Here is a 14879-nt window from a genome sequence, read left to right as displayed (position 1 = left end):
GCCAACAGCGATCCCAGAACATTTGTGAAAATTTTGGGAGCAGTGGCAAGACCAAAAGGAAGAGCCACAAACTGGAAATGTTTGTCCAGAAAGGCAAACCTTAGGAACTTGTGATGATTCTTGTGAATGGGAACATGCAGGTATGCGTCCTTCAAATCCACTGTTGTCATAAATTGACCCTCTTGGATCAAAGGAAGAATGGAATGAATAGTTTCCATCTTGAAGGACGGTACTCTGAGAAATTTAATTAGACTCTTGAGATCTAAAATTGGTCTGAAGGTTACCTCTTTTTTGGAACCATGAATAGATTGGAATAAAAACCCTGACCCTGTTCCTGTAATGGAAAGGGAACAATCACTACCAGGTCGGAAAGGTCTCTTACACAGTGTAAGAACACCTCTCTTTTTGTCTGGTCTGCAGATAATGTTAAAAGTAGAAACCTGCCTCTGGGAGGAAGACTTTGGAACTCCAATTTGTATCCCTGGGACACAATTTCTAATGCCCAGGGATCCTGAACATCTCGAACCCAAGCCTGAGCGAAGGAGGAAAGTCTGCCCAATACAAGATCTGGTCCTGGATCGGGGGCATGCCCTTTATGCTGTCTTTGATTCAATGGCAGGATTCTTGGATTGTTTTCCCTTATTCCAAGACTGATTGGGTCTCCATGCAGGTTTGGACTGTTCCTGCTTGGATGTGGTAGAGGAAGAATTTCCCTTGAAATTTCAAAGGGAATGAAAATTACTCTGTCATCATTTCTGCTTGTTTCTCATATCCTGAGGGAGAAGATGACCCTTACCTCCTGTGATATCAGAGATAATTTACATTAGCCCAGGTCAAAACAAGGTCTACCCCTTGTAAGGAATAGCTAGAAGCTTAGACTTAGAGGACACATCCGCAGACCAAGGCTTCAACCATAAGGCTCTGTGGGCCAGAATAGAAAAACCCAAAATCTTGGCTCCCAGTTTGATAACTTGAAGGGAGGCATCCGTAATAAAGGAATTAGCTAATTTAATTGAATTTAATCCTATTTTGGATTTCATTCAAAGAAGTCTCTGTCCTGATAGCATCAGACAGCGCATCAAACCAATATGCCGCTGCACTAGTGACAGTAGCAATGCACACAGCTGGCTGCCATTGCAGGCTCTGATGCACATACATCTTCTTGAGTAGACCCTCTAACTTCTTGTCCATAGGATCTTTGAAGGCACAACTATCCTCTATGGGAATAGTAGTTCTCTTAGCTAGGGTGGAAATAGCCCCTTCCACCTTGGGCACTGTTTGCCAAGCCTCCTTGATAGAATCGGCTACGTGAAACTTTTTTTTTTTTTTAAATAGGAGATGGAGAAAAGGGAATACCCGGTCTCTCCCACTCCTTAGTAATAATCTCAGAATCTCGGTCAGGGACCGGAAACACATCTGTCGAGGAAGGAACCTTGAAATATTTGTTCAGCTTACTGGACTTCTTAGGAACAACAACTACCGTGGAGTCATCATCTAAAGTAGCTAAAACCACCTTAAGTAAAATACGGAGGTGCTCTAGCTTAAACCTAAAAGATACAACCTCAGTATCGGCAAGAGGAATTACACTTTCTGAATCTGCAATTTCACTTCAGATGCTACAACGGTATCCTCCTCCTCAGGCTTCTGAGAGGGGACCTCTGAAACCGCAACAATTGCATCATAAACCTCGCTCACTGAGTGTCTGATTTTCCTCTTACGCTTTCCCTGCAACATTGGGAAAGCAGACAGTGCATCAGAAATTGTAGAAGACACAAGAGATGCAATGTCCCTTAAAGTAACTCCAGCGGGAGCTAGAGAGGAGGCGCAGGGCACTGCTTGTGAGGGCGGTAAAATTTGGGACACTTGAGGAGAAAGCTGCAGCATATATTGTACCTCATCATTAGACTCCTGGACAACATCCACTTTAGAAGAAATTGGCTCAGAATTTTTTTTTCCTTATAACTTAAAGTCCTCTCAATACATGAGGGACAGAAAATGATTGGTGGTTTCACAATGGCATTAAAACACAAGGAGCAAGGAACATTTTGCAAAGCCCCTTGGTCCATACTGTTTCACAATTGGCAAATTATCACATAAAAATCTCAAATTTTAATGAAAAATATTAAATTAAAAAAACGTTACTGTGTCTTTAAATTTAAATGTTAACTTTTTACTGCAGTCTGTGCAAATTAGCAAAGTACAAAATTGAAAACAACGACACCCCTCTACACTTCAGCTATTCTGCTGAGACGCCTAACTGACTGACAAAATGGAGACTATCTTTCCTATTAGCAGCAGACGATCCGTTATTGCAGCAGAGGAACTTCGTTGTTGTCCGGTCCTAGGGATGCATGTCTAGCACGGACCATTCGCTCCTAGACAAACACAGACAGAGCCTTATCGAAATGTCTCCCAGAATGAGGCGCAGAGAGATCCGCCCAAAAATAAAAGCTTTCTCCCGGGTATTTCTAATGTTATCCCCGTAGTAGCAAAAAAACACCAGAGCCATATTTATAAAGCGTGCTTTCCCTGCATATCTCCAGCCCCAGTGCCTGCCCTTCAACGCTGTCCACAGTCCTCTCCAGACTAGGAGAGTTTATGACATTCCATCAACAATAAAGTGCCCCTTCTTTCCTGTGCCCTTTATGTTGTGTGTAAGGTACTTAAACATGTGCTCATTTCCTTCTGAGATTCTCCTTCCCCAGGAAAATTAAAGAAGCACTTACCTCATATTACTGCCTGACAGCAAGGCAGTTCAGAGGCTTGAGAGGTGCTCTCTCTCACATCAACCTGTTGGAGAAACAAAAGACTGAGTAATGACACTCAGACTATAGGAGTTCAGGGCAGCATAAAATATGGGAGGCGCAGTGAGAATTATGTCCCACAAGTTCCCATTGTTCTAAAGCCACCACTGCTCTACTGAAGAGACTGATATGGACTATGGCTACACCCTAGGACAAAGCAGTACAATCTTGCACCACTTTAAAAACAATAAACTCTTGATTGAAGAATCTTATCTAACAGCTCACTTTACCACTTCCTATCACTAATGTAGGCAAAGAGAATGACTGGGTTGGGAGTGAAGGGAGGTGATATTTAACAGCTCTGCTGTGGTGCTCTTTCCCGCCTCCTGCTGACCAGGAGGTGAATATCCCATTAGTAATTAAGATGATCCGTGGACTCATCGTGTCATTAAAAAGAAATTTAATTTAAAAAAATATTGCACACAAAGTTATAAGGGCTCAAAGATATAAGGTCTCAAGTGTTAGAAAAAAAGGCAGCCAAAGGGCTTTAACATAGTTATATGTACATATACATGTCTAAATAAATGTATATTTATGTATTTATATGTGTGTATATGTATTTACAAACACAAAGGAATGGACGCAGTCCCAACAATATAATATTAGTTAAAGTTGCTTACCCCACGGCGTTATATCAAATCAAAGGATTGCCTCACTAAGAAGATGCAGCCAACGCAAAAAGAGGATGCAGATCCGGATGTCTTCATGAGGAGCCACACCACTAGTACAAAACACTTCAGTGCATCAATTGCGGTGTATTAGTTCAACTCACTGCCAGTTTTCCTGCAGCCCGTGAGACCTCTGCTCCATCGATCTGTGGCAATGAAAGATGACGTCACTCGTAGTAGACAGCAGCCTAGGGGTAAGAGCGGGTGTGCTGTAGATGGAACGTATATTGCTGAAAAATCCATAAGGCATCACAAAAAGGTAGACAAATCCACTTCCAAATGTATAAAAACAAAATACTTTATTGTAGATAGTTAAAATCCAGCAGAGGTGCATCAATAATGGGCCAGGGTGATTTACTTCTGTTATCAAATTTGCTTCATTATCTTGGTATCTTTTATTGAAGAGTAATACTAGGTAGGCCCATAAGAGTTCAGGAGTGTGCACATGTCTTAAGTACTCTATGGCAGAAGTGTTTTGCAACATTGTATAACAAAGCTACAAATAATGTTGCAAAACACTGCTGCTGTACTAAAGACACATGCACACTCCTGAGCACACTCCTGAGCTCTTGAGCCTACCTAGTTTTACTCTTCAATAAAAGATACCAAGAGAATGAATCAAATTTGATGATAAAAGTAAATTGGAAAGTTGTTTAAAATTTCATGTTCTATCTGAATCATGAAAGTTTAATTTTGACTTTACTGTCACTTTAAAGGGACATGAACCCCCAACAACTTTCCAATTTACTTATATTATGACATCTGCTTCATTCTCTTGGTATCCTTTATTGAAGGATTTGCAAAGCATTCCTTATCATACCTGGGTATGTTTTTCAACAAAGGATACCATGAGAACAAAACAAATGAGATAATAGATGTAAATTGGAAAGTTGTTTAATTATGTACGCTATCTGAATCATGAAATAACATTTTTGGGTTTCATGTCCCTTTAATTAAACACAGAGGGAAAACAAAGGGCAACAGAAAGTAAGTAACAATCAATTCAGGGAGTAATAGATTCAGTAATCTGAAAAGGCTATAAAGCAGAAGGTCTAAGAGGATTGTAGCTTGAGAGGGGGCATTGTACTCTGACTAGTCACTTGAAACGGTCTAATGGAGGCATTACTTTGGTGTTAACCTCTTTTGTTTTGTGATTAACTTTTAATGTTATCTATATGACACACATGAACTAACACCCTCTAGAGGGTAAAAACTGTCAAAATATTATTATTTATTTTAGTATTTTTTGTATATGTAGAGTATAGTGCTGCTACTAGGGTTTTTAATGTAAATTATAGCATTTTCCAATTGTGAAATGTAATGTATTTTTGTTATGCACTTTAGAAATGCCAGAGACCTCACCTGCAAGTAATCCTTAACCATCCATTCCTCCAATAAAGGTTAACTATTAATTATACTGTTACCCTTCTGAGCAGCAACTAAACCTTTAACTACCCAGAACCATCCATATGCAATTAACTATTAAACACCCAGAGCCCCTAACAACAAGAAACCCTTATATATAACCCACCACCAAAAACCTCTGCCCCAGGCCCTAAAGCCTCCCCCTAGGAACTAACTTCAATCCTGCAACCAATTGACTTAACCTCCATTACCCCTCCAGTGTAAGGCAATCCACTTTGTAGCAATTAACACCCACCTAGCACACAAGGGTCCCACTTGTGGTCATATTCATAATCAGTTAAAAAAAATAATATTAAAAGTCTGAATAATTACATTTTAGAGGCTTAAGTTGGAACTGTACTTATATAGTTCAGAATTAGTATTTGGATTATATATAGGAGGTAATATTACTATCAAAAATCGATGACATTTTTCTTTTTTTGCCTGTGTTTCTAGAATTTAGTCATATCATATCACTTAAGCATCAGTTTATTTAGTGCAAGTACAGTTAAAACAATGGTCCTCATTTATCAAGCTGCAAAAGTATTTCAGGCTCGCCTGAAACGATAGCTAAGTAGCAGTGGTCTTAAAACTGCTGCTACTTAACCTGTCCAACACCTAAAAAGTGGCAGATTGAAATCATCCAGATTCGTTTGGGATACTTGACAGCCCCTGCTAGTACCTGAATGGCCGTAAGCAAGCAGAGGGCAATTTTAAATGCATACAGTGTATGCTATCCGCTGGCAGCCAGGTCTGGCAGACATGATTCACGGTAACGAATCATGTCCACCTGAATTATGGTAAATGGAGCCTAATGTGTACAGTTTAATAAATGAAAAACAATTATAACAGGAAAACAGTTTTTTTGAAACATATTACTTATCTATACAGTATATAGAGAGAGAATTGCTTACCCCCAGAAGTACCCTGTATACATTGTTACCCATGCACCAGGGAACTCTGGGTAAGATATGCAAATTAGGTATTCAATATCTCATGGTTTTTGCTTCCAAGTACTGTTTCAAACACAGTGATCCCTTTTATGGTGTAGTATACAGCAAGAAATCCTATCCCCTAAAGGGGTGGCTGTGTTTAAAACTATAGTTGGAGGCAAAAACTGTAAGATATTGAATATTTAATTTCTCATATCTTACCCAGTGTCATGTTCCGGTGTATATGCGCTCAGGACACAGACCCTCGGGGCAGTGGTAGGGAATTGGAAACAACGACCCCTGACCCGGGGAAGAGTATCCTGGACGTGGATAGATGATATTCTGTGATTCATAGTTGCAAGAAGTTATTGCAGAATTCATGGAGAGTGCAACATATGTATACAATATATTCTGGCTTCACTGTGACTTATAGTTAGTTAACAGGAATAGCTGCCGAATTCATGAGATAAAAATATTGCAATGTAGGATGTTCAGGCTTCAGAGTAAACTGGTAGAAGATTGACTCATAGAGGCAAACTAAGGTTTGTTGCAGGTTCACAGTACATAATATTATATATAGCTGTATGTCAGTAATAAGCAGTGCAGCACAGGTGATAGACAAGTTGCCTGTTTAAGGCATTAAATACTGTTTGTGCACATATTAAAGAATCACAGGAAAGCTGTTTAACTGAACACATAGATTCAGAGTTCTGAATATATTAACATATTTGGAGGAGGATATTTCAGCTATGACAACTTGTAGCAGAGAATAGTTATAAAGTTCTGAGTAAGATGCTGTTGTAGTAATTAGAGAGTGATTATAACCAAATGCATGCTTGTAATTTAGAATAAAGAGTTTGTTAAGTAGCAGTGTCCAGGAAGCAAAATGGAATTTTATGGATACTTGCAATTAGATGATTTTAAGCATAACTAAAAGGAAAGGCTGTAGCTTGAATATGCTGGTAAAACCCATGCAGGAACAGTCACAGACCTCTGTTGTTCTGGAACAAAACTTTAAAGCTAATGCAATGCACATCAGGCCTGAGACGGTTTAAAAAGAGGCTGAGGGAATCAGGTGCATGAATGATTAATTAGGCATGTAAGTTGAATGCAGATACTGCCCAAACAGTATGATTGTCAGTAGCAGGGAAGGCAGTCTTAAAGGGACAGTGATATCAGGCAGGCATATTTTACACCCAGAGTTCTCTGGTGCATTAGTAACAATCGCCTAGATTTAGAGTTCTGTATTAGCCGTCAAAACCAGCGTTAGGGGGTCCAAACGCTGGTTTTGGCCGCCCGCTGGTATTTAGAGTCAGTCAGGAAAGGGTCTAACGCTCACTTTCCAGCCGCGACTTTTCCATACCGCAGATCCCCTCAATTGTGTATCCTATCTTTTCAATGGGATCTTTCAATTGTGTATCCTATCTTTTCAATGGGATCTTTCTAACTCCGGTATTTAGAGTCTTGGCTGAAGTGAGCGTTAGAAATCTAACGACAAGACTCCAGCCGCAGAGAAAAGCCAGGAGTTGAGCTTTCTGGGCTAATGCCGGTTCATAAAGCTCTTAACTACTGTGCTCTAAAGTACACTAACACCCATAAACTACCTATGTACCCCTAAACCGAGGCCCCCCCACATCGCCACCACTCTATTACATTTTTTTAACCCCTAATCTGCCGACCGCACACCGCCGCAACCTACCTTATCCCTATGTACCCCTAATCTGCTGCCCCTAACACCGCCGAAACCTATATTATGTTTATTAACCCCTAATCTGCCCCCCCCAACGTCGCTGCTACCTTACCTACAATTATTAACCCCTAATCTGCCAACCGGACCTCACCGCTACTCTAATAAATGTATTAACCCCTAAAGCTAAGTCTAACCCTAACCCTAACACCCCCCTAAGTTAAATATAATTTTTATCTAACGAAATAAAATAAATCTTATTAAATAAATTAATCCTATTTAAAGCTAAATACTTACCTGTAAAATAAACCCTAATATAGCTACAATATAAATAATAATTATATTGTAGCTATTTTAGGATTAATATTTATTTTACAGGCAACTTTGTATTTATTTTAACCAGGTACAATAGCTATTAAATAGTTAATAACTATTTAATAGCTACCTAGTTAAAATAATTACAAAAGTACCTGTAAAATAAATCCTAACCTAAGTTACAATTAAATCTAACACTACACTATCAATAAATTAATTAAATAAACTACCTACAATTATCAACAATTAAACCTAACACTACACTATCAATAAATAAATTAAATACAAATACCTACAAATAAATACACTAACTAAAGTACAAAAAATAAAAAAAGATCTAAGTTACAAAAAATAAAAAAAGAACTAAGTTACAAAAAATAAAAAAATAATTTACAAACATTATAAAAATATTACAACAATTTTAAGCTAATTACACCTACTCTAAGCCCCCTAATAAAATAACAAAGCCCCCTATTCTAAAATAAAAATTGAAAAGCTCTTTTACCTTACCAGCCCTTAAAAGGGCCTTTTGCGGGCATGCCCCAAAGAATTCTGCTCTTTTGCCTGTAAAAAAAACATACAATACCCCCCCCCAACATTACAACCCACCACCCACATACCCCTAATCTAACCCAAACCCCCCTTAAATAAACCTATCACTAAGCCCCTGAAGATCTTCCTACCTTGTCTTCACCATGCCGGGTATCACTGATCCGTCCAGAAGAGGGTCCGAAGTCTTCCTCCTATCCGGGGCTGAAGAGGTCCATCATCCGGCTGAAGTCTTCATCCAAGCGGGGGCTGAAGAGGTCCATCATCCGGCTGAAGTCTTCATCCAAGCGGGGGCTGAAGAGGTCCATCATCCGGCTGAAGTCTTCTATCAAGCGGCATCTTCAATCTTCTTCCTTCTCCATCTTCATCCCGCCGACGCGGAACATCCATCCTGGCCGACGACTTCCCGACGAATAACGGTTCCTTTAAGGGATGTCATCCAAGATGGAAGAATTAAGGTAGGAATAATCTGATTGGCTGATGGAATCAGCCAATCAGATTCAAGTTCAATCCGATTGGCTGATCCAATCAGCCAATCAGATTGAGCTCGCATTCTATTGGCTGTGGGGCTTAGTGTTAGGTTTATTTAAGGGGGTTTTGGGTTAGATTAGGGGTATGTGGGTGGTGGGTTGTAATGTTGGGGGGGTATTGTATGTTTTTTTACAGGCAAAAGAGCAGAATTCTTTGGGGCATGCCCCGCAAAAGGCACTTTTAAGGGCTGGTAAGGTAAAAGAGCTTTTCAATTTTTATTTTAGAATAGGGTAGGGCATTTTTTTATTTTGGGGGGCTTTGTTATTTTATTAGGGGGCTTAGAGTAGGTGTAATTAGCTTAAAATTGTTGTAATATTTTTATAATGTTTGTAAATTATTTTTTTATTTTTTGTAACTTAGATCTTTTTTTATTTTTTGTACTTTAGTTAGTGTATTTATTTGTAGGTATTTGTATTTAATTTATTTATTGATAGTGTAGTGTTAGGTTTAATTGTAGATAATTGTAGGTAGTTTTTTTAATTAATGTATTGATAGTGTAGTGTTAGGTTTAATTGTAACTTAGGTTAGGATTTATTTTACAGGTACTTTTGTAATTATTTTAACTAGGTAGCTATTAAATAGTTATTAACTATTTAATAGCTATTGTACCTGGTTAAAATAAATGCAAAGTTGCCTGTAAAATAAATATTAATCCTAAAATACCTACAATATAATTATTATTTATATTGTAGCTATATTAGGGTTTATTTTACAGGTAAGTATTTAGCTTTAAATAGGATTAATTTATTTAATAAGATTTATTTTATTTCGTTAGATAAAAATGATATTTAACGTAGGGGGTGTTAGGGTTAGGGTTAGACTTAGCTTTAGGGGTTAATACATTTTTTAGAGTAGCAGTGAGGTCCGGTCGGCAGATTAGGGGTTAATAATTGTAGGTAGGTAGCGGCGACGTTGGGGGGGGGCAGATTAGAGGTTAATAAATATAATATAGGGGTCGGCGGTGTTAGGGGCAGCAGATTAGGGGTTCATAGGGATAACGTAGGTTGTGGCGGTGTACGGAGCGGCAGATTAGGGGTTAATAATAATATGCAGGGGTCAGCGATAGCGGAGGCGGGAGATTAGGGGTTAATAAGTGTAAGGTTAGGGATGTTTAGACTCGGGGTACATGTTAGGGTGTTAGGTGCAGACTTAGAAGCTGCTTCCCCATAGGAAACAATGGGGCTGCGTTAGGAGCTGAACGCTGCTTTTTTGCAGGTGTTGATCACTGCTACAACTACTTGTTAGTCTAATGCCGTTATAAAGCCTGAGGTTAATTAAACGCACATCATACAAAATTAACCCTGTACTGGCTAAAACATGTGTAAGACAGACTTGACGCATAATACAGAGGCCAATAATAGGCAAATGGCCAAAAAGTATATAAGTATATATTTAGATTGAAATACCATATGTATAAAAGGGGTTTCCAAAAACAGAGGTTTGTAACACACAAGGGATTTAAACATGTCCCAACAATAATTATATATAGAGTGTAATAACCTATCCTCATGGAAACAAACCTATATCCTATATATTTAAACAAATAAATTAACATCAGCTTCTATATTAAGACCATTCGATGACCTGGTGTTAAGAAAGAAAATCCATTTTACTTCCTTTTTGCATAAAGCATATTCTCTGTCTCCACCTCTCTTAGAGAATAGTATATGACCAATCGCCTGAAAAGACGCTAGCAATGAATCACCTCCATGCTCATGTTTAAAATGTGATGCCACAGCTGTGAACACATCAGGGTCATCAATGTCCCTGATATGTTCTAATGCCCTATCTCTTAGGGCCCTCTTGGTTTTTCCTATATACTGTATTTGGCATCCCCTACAGGTCATAAGATATATAACAAGTGTGGATCTGCAATTAAGTGTGTACCTAATTTTATACTCCCTATCGGTAACATATGATCTAAAGGTCTCTCCTCCATGGCAAAATCACAAGTTTTACAGAAACGTTTTTTATAGAAACCAAATCTCCTTTTAAGCCATGTGGTCACCTTTTTTTCTGGTAAATATGAAGGGGATACATAGTTACCAATTGTTTTCGCCTTCCTTGATACACATTGTACTCCTGCAGAGATAACCTCAATAAGAACAGGATCAATGTTCAATATGGATAAACACTCATTAATAATAATGATATTCATAATGCTTTTAAATTCCAGACTATAAGGGGTACTAAAAATAGTTTTATTCCTAACATCTTTTTTCTCCCCTCTACCTTTTTGTTTTCATATACGTCAATAGAGAATCACGTGGAATGCAATCCACTAATGTTTTTGTAGTACACAGTAGTTTCTCATTATAACCTCTAGCCAGGAGTTGTTCTTTTAATATTTCACATTGTTGTTGATACAATGTCTCGGTAGAGCATATACGTTTAGTTCGGATATATTGACCCTTAGGTATGGCCCTCAGAACATGGGAGGGATGACATGACCTGAAATTAAGTATAGTATTCCCCCCAGTAGGTTTTCTGTGAAGATCAGATATAATAATGTTTAAATCAGAATTGACTGACAATTCTATGTCCAAGAATTGTATCTTGGACTCATTTTGAGCTCCAACAAATACCAGACTGAATTCATTTTGGTTTAAATCATCAAAAAATGAAATAACTCACTGCTCACCTCCATCCCATACCAACAAGAGGTCATCGATATAGCACCCAAAATAAATAATGTGACCTCTGAAGGGGTTACTATCTGCATAGACGTGGAGCATTTTCCACCAACCCATGTACAGGTAGTTGTACAAGGGCGAAAATGTATCCCCCATCATTGTTCCATGACTCTGCACATAGTAAGACCCCTCAAATAAAAAATAATTGTGTGATAACAAAAATTCAATTGTAACAATCAAAAAATGTTTGATATCTTCTGAATAGTTAGACATTCTGTCTAGTATATCAGAAATAGCTTGCAACCCCTTGTGGTGGGGGATGGAGGATTACAAAGATGTTACATCTAAGGTGACAAATCTGTAAGTAGATGTCCACTCTAGATTTTGCATACTTTTAAGAACTTGGGTAGAATCTTGTATATAACTCATTAGCTCTCTGACTAGTGGTTGCAAATACGAGTCGATCAATTCAGAGGTGGGCTCTAACAATGAACCGGATGTCTTGAAGATGGATCTGTTCCGCGCCGGATGGATGAAGATAGAAGATGCTGTCTGGATGAAGTCTGGAGGACCACTTCTACCGGCTTGGATGAAGACTTCTCCCAGCTTCGTTGAGGACTTCTTGCCGCTTGGATGAAGACTTCTCCCGGCTTTGTTGAGGATGGTTGTCCAGTCTTCAAAACTGTAAGTGGATCTTCTGGGGTTAGTGTTAGGTTTTTTTAAGGGTTTATTGGGTGGGTTTTATTTTTAGATTAGGGTTTGGGCACTTGAAAAAGAGCTAAATGCCCTTTTAAGGGCAATGCCCATCCAAATGCCCTTTTCAGGGCAATGGGGAGCTTAGGTTTTTTTTGTTAGGATTTTATTTGGGGGGTTGGTTGTGTGGGTGGTGGGTTTTACTGTTGGGGGGTTGTTTGTATTGTTTTTTACAGGTAAAAGAGCTGATTTCTTTGGGGCAATGCCCTGCAAAAGGCCCTTTTAAGGGCTATTGACAGTTTAGTTTAGGCTAGGGTTTTTTTATTTTGGGGGGATTTTTTTATTTTGATAGGGCTATTAGATTAGGTGTAATTAGTTTAAATATCTGATAATTTCTTTTTTTTATTTTGTGTAATTTAGTGTTTGTAATTTAGGTAGCTAGTAAATAGTTAATAACTATTTTGTCACTATTCTACCTAGTTAAAATAAATACAAACTTGCCTGTGAAATAAAATAAAACCTAAGATAGCTACAATGTAACTATCAGTTATATTGTAGCTAGCTTAGGTTTTTTTTTACAGGTAAGTATTTAGTTTTAAATGGGAATTATTTAGTTATTAATAGTAGGTTTTATTTAGATTTATTTTAATTATATTAAAGTTAGGGGGTGTTAGGGTTAGATTTAGGGTTAGCTTTAGGGGTTAATATGTTTATTATAGTGGCGACGATGTCCGGAGTGGCAGATTAGGGGTTAATAAATGTAGGTAGGTGGCGGAGATGTTAGGGGCGGCAGATTAGGGGTTAATAATATGTAACTAGTGTTTGCTATGCAGGAGTTTGCGGCGGTTTAGGGGTTAATATGTTTATTATAGTGGCGGCGATGTCAGCAGCGGCAGATTAGGGGTTAATACTTTTATTTTAGTGTTTGTGATGCGGGAGGGCCTTGGTTTAGGGGTTAATAGGTAGTTTATGGTTGTTAGTGTACTTTTTAACACTTTAGTTATGAGTTTTATGCTACAGCTTTGTAGCGTAAAACTCATAACTACTGACTTTAGATTGCGTTACGAATCTTACTGACTTACTGACTTTAGATTGTGTTACGAATCATAGGCTGTACCGCTCACTTTTTGGCCTCCCAGAAAAAGCTTGTAATATTGGCGCTATGGAAGTCCCATTGAAAAAAGACTTTACGCAAATTGCGTAAGTTAATTTGCATTACGGCCAAAAAAGTGTGTGGTACAGCTTTTTTGACAAGACTCGTAATAGCAGCGGTAGTGAAAAAGCAGCGTTATAACCCATAACGCTGCTTTTTCACTCTTAGCGCAAAACTCGTAATCTAGCCGATTGGTATTTAGAAAACGCCACTAATAAAATGATGAATTAAACTTCACTTTATTTTGAATGTAGTTTTAAATTCTAAATAGCACTACCACTGACTTTACTTTCACTTTAATTCCCAAACTGAGAACTTCTGTTTCTGATGGGGATAAATTATGCTGAATATAGATTCACTACATTTTTTAGAAATACTTGCGGACCTGTTTCCGATTGGTCCTGGTTTAATAACGTTTGGTGCCTTTCTCTTTCTCTACCCCTACTGCCTCTTCTAGTGCAGTCAGATTCTTTGTTTCTCTCTTATGGCTATTTGCTGAACCTAGTGTCCAGGGCGGAGACACTTTTTTCCTTGGCTCCTGGAGCTAGATCAATAGTGCTGGAGGGGGCATGTTATTGTGCAGACACCAAAGACCCGCTGGTCACGGATCACGGAAGGCTGGTAAGCACCGCTTGGATTTTTTTATATACTCACTCTTATTCTGCCTGATTGGAGCGGTTGCTCGCTTGAAGTGTTGTGATTAACCATAGTGACTGAAGTACAGCGTTTTACATGTGCAATGCTGAAGAGTAAGACTGCCTTCCTTTTTTTTTCTTCAAATATATAATGGTTACAACTCGTGTTTATTTGGTTTCCCCAGGTCAGAGCATTGACTGATACAAGGTTGCAAATATGTCTGACACACATGACAGCTTTGTCCTAAGGGACCTGGAAGTAAGATTACAACAGTATGATCAAGACCTTGACTCCATATCAACTGATAATGAAAATACGCTAGACAGCTTGTTTTTTCATATTGACGAACTTCGTAGAAAGGATATTAAACTTGACCTGGATATAAAAGCGTTTTTGTTATATAAAAAGTATGAACGCATTCCAAGGGGACTCAGAATTAGAAAGTTTCCATCTTTTATGGTTACTGATCCTGATTTTATTTCCAAATGGAACAAAGTTTTGAATGATTGCTCTTTTGCCTTGATGGACTTACTCATACAACTGGAACCTGACTTTAAAGAATATGATGCTAAGTTTGAGGCAAAGATAATCAAATTTTCAAAGGAACTGTGGGACTTTAAGAAATCGAAGCTCTCACATGATAAACGGGACTATGAATCTAATAGGGTATACAGGTGGACCAGGGCTCCACAAAATATTTTTGCAGATTTTAAATCTAATGAAAAAAAAAGTGTTGAAAGCAAGAAAGGGAAAATGTATAAGAAGTTAAGATTTGTCGAAACCTCTGATCATGACTCCACAGAGGAGGAAGTGCATGTACAAGGGGTTTCAGCATTAGATAACCCAGAGTTAGTAGTAGCAGGGACCTCAAAAA

Source organism: Bombina bombina, chromosome 2, assembly GCF_027579735.1.
Source record: "Bombina bombina isolate aBomBom1 chromosome 2, aBomBom1.pri, whole genome shotgun sequence".
Taxonomy (NCBI): Eukaryota; Metazoa; Chordata; class Amphibia; order Anura; family Bombinatoridae; genus Bombina; species Bombina bombina.
This window is presented reverse-complemented; position numbering follows the sequence as displayed.